The sequence below is a fragment of the Ranitomeya imitator genome, chromosome 4 (genome assembly GCF_032444005.1).
Source record: "Ranitomeya imitator isolate aRanImi1 chromosome 4, aRanImi1.pri, whole genome shotgun sequence".
NCBI lineage: Eukaryota > Metazoa > Chordata > Amphibia > Anura > Dendrobatidae > Ranitomeya > Ranitomeya imitator.
The window spans coordinates 24,880,700-24,890,119 of NC_091285.1; the positions used below are offsets into that span (position 1 = coordinate 24,880,700).

General features: G+C 49.6%; 1 protein-coding gene across 1 annotated transcript in view; it reads right to left on the reverse strand.

Moving 5' to 3' along the window:
* Positions 1-794, reverse strand: part of LOC138675298 (matrin-3-like) — a 65,677-nt gene extending 64,883 nt beyond the window's left edge. Inside the window, exon 1 of the mRNA XM_069763387.1 lies at positions 702-794. The gene's annotated coding sequence lies outside the window, so the exon portion shown is untranslated. The remainder of the gene's footprint in view (positions 1-701) is intronic.
* Positions 795-9,420: the final 8,626 nt, after the last annotated feature.

Here is a 9,420-nt window from a genome sequence, read left to right on the forward strand (position 1 = left end):
GAAAAAAAAAACAAGCGATGAAGTGTCTAGACAGTGACAAGAGCATAGGACAACGCATGCGTCAAAAAACGCTGCGTTGTGTATATGCGTTTTGTGTTGCGTCGAAGACGCTAATGTGAACGTAGCCTTAGACGCACCCACATTCCCCCCCATTACGTGCGTCTTATATTCCAAAAAATACGGTACTCCTGTTTACACGGGATGTGTACATTACCGTTATTCACATATACTCCATATTCATTCCCCACCTATCAAGCACCACAGGGAATATAACACACACCTGGTTAGATGGGATATGTGTTAATTCCCCTATTATCTACATATATGCCATGCCTCAGGTGCACAGGACATTCATATCCCATCCCATAATGTCTATTCCATCCCATAATGTCTATTCCATCCCATAATGTCTATTCCATCCCATAATGTCTATTCCATCCCATAATGTCTATTCCATCCCATAATGTCTATTCCATATCTGTGGTGTTATATGGTAGGATACAAGGTAAAGTATCCAGGCTCTGAGAGAACACACGAGAGATACAGTGTCACCACAAAGACGCAGCAGGCCCGGGCGCCATGACTGAGCGCGAGCGCCATAATGGACGACTGACGTAGCTCTCTGCTCACAAGAAGCAGCTCCGTATCTAAAGAGATAAACGCTCAAAAGTCTCCCGCCTCCTCCGCCTCCTCCTCCTCACCGGTGTTCCGCTCCGCGCCCCGCACACACCGCTCTCACGTCGGGAGCGTCTAGATCGGAGTTGATTTCTTGAGGGGGAGGAGTGATTCCTGACGTCACATGAAGGGGCGGGGCCTCCTTTCGTCCAATGACGAGCCGATAGCAGGAAGCTGCTGCTGGAGAAGAGACGCGGGAAAAAAAAAAGATGCTGCACAGTGTGCACTATGGAGCAGTGTGAGGAGAGGACCCGGGGGGCTGCACTATGGAGCAGTGTGAGGAGAGGACCGGGGGGCTGCACTATGGAGCAGTGTGAGGAGAGGACCGGGGGGCTGCACTATGGAGCAGTGTGAGGAGAGGACAGGGGGGGCTGCACTATGGAGCAGTGTGAGGAGAGGACCGGGGGGCTGCACTATGGAGCAGTGTGAGGAGAGGACCGGGGGGCTGCACTATGGAGCAGTGTGAGGAGAGGACCGGGGGGCTGCACTATGGAGCAGTGTGAGGAGAGGACCGGGGGGCTGCACTATGGAGCAGTGTGAGGAGAGGACCGGGGGGCTGCACCATGGAGCAGGCAGTGTGAGGAGAGGACCGGGGGGCTGCACTATGGAGCAGTGTGAGGAGAGGACCGGGGGGCTGCACTATGGAGCAGTGTGAGGAGAGGACCGGGGGGCTGCACTATGGAGCAGTGTGAGGAGAGGACCGGGGGGCTGCACTATGGAGCAGTGTGAGGAGAGGACCGGGGGGCTGCACTATGGAGCAGTGTGAGGAGAGGACCGGGGGGCTGCACCATGGAGCAGGCAGTGTGAGGAGAGGACCGGGGGGCTGCACTATGGAGCAGTGTGAGGAGAGGACCGGGGGGCTGCACTATGGAGCAGTGTGAGGAGAGGACCGGGGGGCTGCACTATGGAGCAGTGTGAGGAGAGGACCGGGGGGGCTGCACTATGGAGCAGTGTGAGGAGAGGACCGGGGGGCTGCACTATGGAGCAGTGTGAGGAGAGGACCGGGGGGCTGCACTATGGAGCAGTGTGAGGAGAGGACCGGGGGGGCTGCACTATGGAGCAGTGTGAGGAGAGGACCGGGGGGGCTGCACTATGGAGCAGTGTGAGGAGAGGACCGGGGGGGCTGCACTATGGAGCAGTGTGAGGAGAGGACCGGGGGGCTGCACTATGGAGCAGTGTGAGGAGAGGACCGGGGGGCTGCACTATGGAGCAGTGTGAGGAGAGGACCGGGGGGCTGCACTATGGAGCAGTGTGAGGAGAGGACCGGGGGGCTGCACTATGGAGCAGTGTGAGGAGAGGACCGGGGGGCTGCACTATGGAGCAGTGTGAGGAGAGGACCGGGGGCTGCACTATGGAGCAGTGTGAGGAGAGGACCGGTGGGCTGCACTATGGAGCAGTGTGAGGAGAGGACCGGGGGGCTGCACTATGGAGCAGTGTGAGGAGAGGACCGGGGGCTGCACTATGGAGCAGTGTGAGGAGAGGACCGGGGGGCTGCACTATGGAGCAGTGTGAGGAGAGGACCGAGGGGCTGCACTATGGAGCAGTGTGAGGAGAGGACCGGGGGGCTGCACTATGGAGCAGTGAGAGGAGAGGACCGGGGGGCTGCACTATGGAGCAGTGTGAGGAGAGGACCGAGGGGCTGCACTATGGAGCAGTGTGAGGAGAGGAGCGGGGGGCTGCACTATGGAGCAGTGTGAGGAGAGGACCGAGGGGCTGCACTATGGAGCAGTGTGAGGAGAGGACCGGGTGGCTGCACTATGGAGCAGTGTGAGGAGAGGACCGAGGGGCTGCACTATGGAGCAGTGTGAGGAGAGGAGCGGGGGGCTGCACTATGGAGCAGTGTGAGGAGAGGACCGGGGGCTGCACTATGGAGCAGTGTGAGGAGAGGACCGGGGGGCTGCACTATGGAGCAGTGTGAGGTGAGGACCCGGGGGCTGCACTATGGAGCAGTGTGAGGAGAGGACCGGGGGGCTGCACTATGTAGCAGTGTGAGGTGAGGACCCGGGGGCTGCACTATGGAGCAGTGTGAGGAGAGGACCGGGGGGCTGCACTATGGAGCAGTGTGAGGAGAGGACCGGGGGGCTGCACTATGGAGCAGTGTTAGGAGAGGACCGGGGGGCTGCACCATGGAGCAGGCAGTGTGAGGAGAGGACCGGGGGGCTGCACCATGGAGCAGTGTGAGGAGAGGACCGGGGGCTGCACCATGGAGCAGTGTGAGGAGAGGACCGGGGGGCTGCGCTATGGAGCAGTATGAGGAGAGGACCGGGGGGCTGCGCTATGGAGCAGTGTGAGGAGAGGACCGGGGGGCTGCACCATGGACACTTGTACAAGGGAATGAGGACACAGGAATCAGTGTGAGTGTTCTGAGATTGTAATTTGCTGTGAAGGAGCATGGGGTATGTAGAGGGGCATCCAGGGGGCTGTGTTGCACAGTGTGAGGGGGCATGTAGGTGAGGGGGAAAAGGGGCATTCAGGGGGCATTGTGGCTGTTGTGAGGGGGCATCCAGGGGGCTGTCTTGCATAGTGTGAGGGGGGCATCCAGGGGGCTGGTGTCAGGGGGAGGGGCATGGCGCATCCAGGGTGCTGTGTGGATGGTGTGAGCGGGCATGGGGTATGTAGAGGGACATTCAGGGGTCTGGTGTGATGGGTCATGTAGAGGGGCATCAAGGGGGCTGGTGTGAGGGGGGGCATGGGGCATCCAGGGGGCTGGTGTGAGGGAGCATGGGGTATGTAGAGGGGCATCCAGGGGGCTGGTGTGAGAGGGCATGGGGTAAGCAGAGGGGCGTCCAGGGTGCCTTGTGGCTGTTGTGAGGCGGCATGGGGTATGTAGAGGAGGCATCCAGGGTGCTGTGTGGACGGTGTGAGGGGGCATGGGGTATGAATAGGGGCATCCAGGGGCCTGTGTTGCAAAGTGTGAGGGGGCATGGGGTATGTAGGTGAGGGGAAAAGGGGCATCCAGGGGGCCTTGTGGCTGTTGTGAGGGGGCATGGGGTATGTAGGTGAGGGGGGCATCCAGGGGGCGCATGGCGCATCCAGGGGGCTGTTTGGATGGTGTGAGGGGGCATGGGGTATGTAGAGGGGCATCCAGGGGGCTGGGGTATGTAGAGGGGGCATGGAGCATCCAGGGGGCTGGTGTGAGGGGGCATGGGGTATGTAGAGGGGCATCCAGGGGACTACATACATACCCCATACATTATACCTCCCCTCACCCAGCCAGCCGAATCCTGTGTATTCAATGTATTATTCTAAAATCTTCATAAATAAACTACATACATATTCTAGAATACCCGATGCATTAGAATCGGGCCACCATCTAGCATTAAATAATTAGTAAATCAGCTAGAATGGAGTTGCTAAAAGGAGGTCCTCAAAAAATCCACTCCGATCCAATGTTGTAAATTACAAGGACTCTGTTGCTTCGCTCTGTTCTGCTTCTCCCTGCGAAGCTCCGTTCACTCTTTGAAAAACTCGATTCCAGTCCCTCAGCACCAAACAGTCACGACTAGGCTACAGGGAGGTCCTCACAAAATCAACTCCGCTCTAGACGGCTCAATGGTGAATCAGCTAGAATGGAGTTGCTAAAATGAGATCCTCAAAAAATCCACTATGATCCAATGTTGTTAATTATGAGGACTCTGTTGCTTCGCTCTGTTATGTTTCTCTCTGCGAAGTTCCACTCAATCTTTGAAAAACTCAATTCTAGTCACCTCAGCACCAAACTGTGCAAATTGGAGGCTACAGGGAGATCCTCAAAAAATCCACTCCGATCTAGACGCTTCATTTATAAATCAGCTAGAATGGAGTTGACAAAATGAGGTCCTCAAGGAATCCACTCCGACCTAGACGGCTCAATGGTGAATCAGTTAGAATGGAGTTGCTAAAATGAGGTCCTCTAAAAACTGACTCCGATCCAATGTTGTAAATTATGAGGACTCTGTTGATGCGCTCTGTTACGTTTTTCCCCGTGAGGCTCCGTCCACTCTCCCAATGTCGATGCTGCGGCCAGAACTGGTAATACAGCAAAAGTAAAATTCAGGCAAAAATCAACAATCCGTGCTATGTGTAATTATTTATATTCTAAAAAGCAATAATAAAATGCAAGTTTGAGTAATCATGAAAAAATACCCAGAAGTATCGGTATCGGATTGTATCGGCCGATATCCACAAAATATCTGATCTCGCCGATACCAATACAAGTCAATGGGACACAAATATCGGAATGTAAATAAGCCCTTTCTGTCCTTCTATATGCTGTTCCGGAGGGGGGAAGAGTGTTGGCGGTGTGTGGGTGGACACTGTGAGTGTTTATGTGTGCGGGCGGGGTCTGTGCGGGCCTGCCGGGGATGTGTACCTGCCTGCTGGGGCCCTGTGCGGGCCTAGCGGCGCTCTATGCGGCATGCCGGGGGTCTGTGCGGGCCTGCCGGGGCTGTATGTGTGCTGCCCGGGGTCTCTGCGGTGTGTTGGGGCTCTGCGGAAAGGGGGAAAGCCGGGGGGGCCAATATTTGTAGCCTGCTATGAATGTCAGCCCGCAGCTGTCTGCGTAGCCTTTACTGGCTATTAAAATAGGGGGACCCCCCCAAAAAAATGACGTGGGGTTCCCCTATATTTTGTAGCCAGAAAGGCTACGCAGACAGCTGCGGGCTGATATTCATAGCCTAGAGAGGGGCCATGGATATTGGCCTCCCCCCCCCCGGCTACAAATACCAGTCCGCAGCCGCCCCAGAAATGGCACATCTGTGAGATGCGCCAATTCCGGCACTTAGCCCCTCTCTTCCCACTCCTGTGTAGCGGTGGGATATGGGGTAATAAGGGGTTATTGTCACCTTGCTATTGTAAGGTGATATTAAGCCGGGTTAATAACAGAGAGGCGTCACTAAGACGCCTATCCATTATTAATCCAATAGTAAGAAAGGGTTAATAAAACACGCACACATTCGGAAAAAAGTATTTTAATATTCTTCATTTTACCATACTTCAGCGCCTGCAAAAAACGTAAAATAATAAACCGTATACTACCTGTCCGCCGTAGTCCAATTAATAACGAGTGTCCCACGACGATCTCCCCTATAGAACAGTGACATCGGGTGATGTCACTGCTCTATAGGACCCTCAGTGACACACTGACAGGAAACAATGGCTCCTGCAGTGTATCACTGAGGTTACTAAAGTTCAAAGTCTTACTTTATGGCAATTGCTGCGTGGGAAAATTTCTCACCCAGCAATGCCATAAGTGAGGCTAGGGACTATTTTTTTGCAGCGGCGGAGGAATCCCTTCCTCCCGTCATTGTGTTTCTGGAGCCCCTGGAGAGCAGTCGCATCATCTGATGCTGCTGCTCTTCACGGGAGATCATCGTGGGACACTTGTGGATTTCTGCGGACAGGGAGTATATTGTTTGTTTTTTTTCATATTTTTTACAGGTTGACACTGGCTTAGGGGATCAAAATGACAAGTAATGGTGAGTATGTAATCTATGTTTAATGTACTGTATGTCTATATGTATTTCATGTATGTAATTTATGAATGTACTGTATGTAGTATGTATATAGTATTTATGTATGTATGGAGTATGTATGCATGTATGTAGTATGTATGTGGTATGTTGTAAGTATGTATGGAGTATGTATGCAGTATGTATGTATGTAGTATGTTGTAAGTATGTATGGAGTATTTTTTTTTTTTTTCATTCAACACATTAGCCGGATGATGGGACTACTACTGTCCCATCATTGGCTAATGTGCCAGTCAGTGTTGCAGGCATTGTCTGATGGGACTTGTAGTCCCATCGGACGATGCATGCACACACGCACAGAGCCACGGCACATAAGCACAGAGCCACGGCAGCCCGCACACAGCCCCGGCACATAAGCACAGACCCCGCCCGCACACACGCAGTCTCCGCCCACGCACCGCCCACACTTCATTATAGTGCATAATTGCACTATAGGAACTTCCGATTCCCGATATCGCACAAGTATCGGATCTCGGTATCGGAATTCCGATACAGCGAATATTGGCCGATACCTGATACTTGCAGTATCGGAATGCTCAACATTAATAACAAATCTAAAAGCTTAAGCAAGTATCTAAAAAATAAAAGTATTATATTATTACAATTATAAAGCTGATTTTACACACACATACACACACACACACCAGGGTGGATAAAAATCAATGTTTTTTAAAAAAAAAAATCGGATTTTTTTTCAATAAACTGCTTTTTGAGGAAAATATTTTACCTGGTTCTTCCATCATGAGATAAAGCTGAGTTGTTTAACTCAGTAGAATAAAGGCTGTATATGTGTAACATTCACAATGCCATGCTCTTCCAGAGGTTTCTGTAGGATTAGTGGGCAGTTTCTCTCCTATATTATCACAGACGCTCGCTTTACTTACGCAGTTCTCAAAACTGAATTTGACTCCGCAGAGGTCCCAGCCTCTTCTTCACGGCAAAAATGTTACAACATGAACAGAGTTGAGAAAAAGACCTTAATCCTATTGTTCTACAAACCTATGAATACAGAATCAACCCCTTCAGTGCCAAGTCCAAGAAGTTAGACGATATGTTTCTGATTGTTTGGAGTGGAATAGATCTGCACAACACAAGAAGAATGTGAATCTAAGTGTGAGGAGGAGAAAGGGCAAGCAGACAAGAAAATGAAAGTGAAACTTTGAGCACAATACTGCAGCATAGCCACAGACAGACAAGTCTGGATCTGTTTGTGTGTACGATCTGAGGTTTATTACATTCTTTCCTTATAATGGCAGCAGGCCGTAAAAGAGACTCAGTTTGGGAATATTTTAATGAAGCTCCTTCGCCTATCGGTAAGGCAGGCATGCGTGCAAAATGCAAACGATGCAACAAAGAGATGCAAGGCCTGGTGGCGCGAATGAGGCAACATCATGAGAAGTGCGGTGATGAAGATGATCAAAGAAACACTTCTGAACAGGCAGGATCTTCAAGTTGGTAAACATTTTTTTGGAATCCTATTTCTAAAGACTGAACTGTCATGTGTGAGAAAAATTGTATTTCTTATTACTGCATGTTACTGTCATTTGGTACAGTTATGAAGAAAAACAAATATTCCTTTTGGGGCAGGGGCAGTGATGTGTTGTGTACAATAAGCAGAAATTGTATAAACAATAAAATAACAGCATTGACTTTTTTTGTTTAGGGGAATTCATGGATTCTGGAAACTATTCACCTCCAAGATCACCATCATCCTGTTCTACAGTTTCAGAGTTATCTATCCAGGACAGTGCTTCATTAGCAGCAGCATCATCATCAGACACCCACAGCCACATATCACCATCACCCAAAAGGAAGAAAAAACCTTTACCTCCTGGAACCACCATAGATGGGTTTGTGATAAGAACTAGCAGATTAGAAAAAGAGTTGATTGATGAAAAAATTGCCCAGTTTATTTATGCAACAAACTCTTCTTTCCGTCTGACTGAGAACCCACATTTCATTAATATGGTTCAGTCACTGAGACCAGGATACAGTCCACCCAGCAGAGCTGATGTTGCAGGGAAACTGCTGGATCAAGAGAAATGGAGCAATGTGCAACAGCTCTGGAGGGTAAAATTGTTAACCTAAGTATTGATGGGTGGAGTAATGTCCACAATGATCCTATTGTATGTGCTTGTATAACAACAGAAGAAGGTAAAGTCTTCCTTGCACAAACAACTGATACGTCAGGAAATGCACACACAGCAGAATACTTACAAGAAGTGGCAGTAAAAGCTATAACGACATGTGAACAAAAATTCAAATGTCTAGTACGCAGTTTGGTCACTGACAATGCTGCAAACGTATCCAAGATGAGAAGAGATTTAGAAGAGCAGGGAGGGAATACAAAGCTGCTAATAACATATGGTTGCAGTGCTCATTTGCTGCACCTCTTAGCCAAAGACTTAAGTGTTCCAGAAATAAAGGCTAATGTTGTTGAAATTGCTAAATACTTCCGTAATAATCATTTTGCTGCAGCAGCTCTGAAAAGGATGGGTGGAACCAAGCTAACGCTCCCACAAGATGTTAGATGGAACTCTGTGGTGGACTGTTTTGAGCAGTATATCAAAAACTGGCCTATTCTGATGACACTTTGTGAAGAAAATCGAGATAAAATAGATGGCACTGTCACGGCCAAAATCCTCAACATTGGGCTTAAGAGAAATGTTGAACATATGCTGAGCTTCCTGAAACCCATCTCTCAAGCTTTAAACAAAATACAGAAAAATAGCTGTTTTATTGCGGATGCTGTTGAAATTTGGAAGGAACTGAGTGAACACTTAAAAACAGAACTACACATGGACAGAATTAAATTACAAGCAGTAAACAAACGAATGGGACAAGCACTGACTCCAGCTCATTTTTTGGCAAATATTGTCAATATCCAATATCAGGGTCAAAACCTAAGTGCTGAGGAAGAGGAGTTAGCTATGACATGGGTATCCAGCAATCATCCATCTTTAATGCCAACTATAATAAACTTCAGAGCTAAGGGGGAACCATTCAAGAAATATATGTTTGCTGAAGATATTTTAAGGAAGGTCACACCAGTAAACTGGTGGAAGTCACTTAAGCGCTTGGATTTAGAGACTGTTCAAGTAATGATTTCACTTTTAACAGCAGTAGCTTCTTCTGCAGGCGTTGAAAGAATATTCTCTTCCTTTGGACTCATTCATTCTAAATTGAGAAATCGGTTGGGACCCAATAAAGCAGGAAAGCTTGTTTTTCTTTTCCA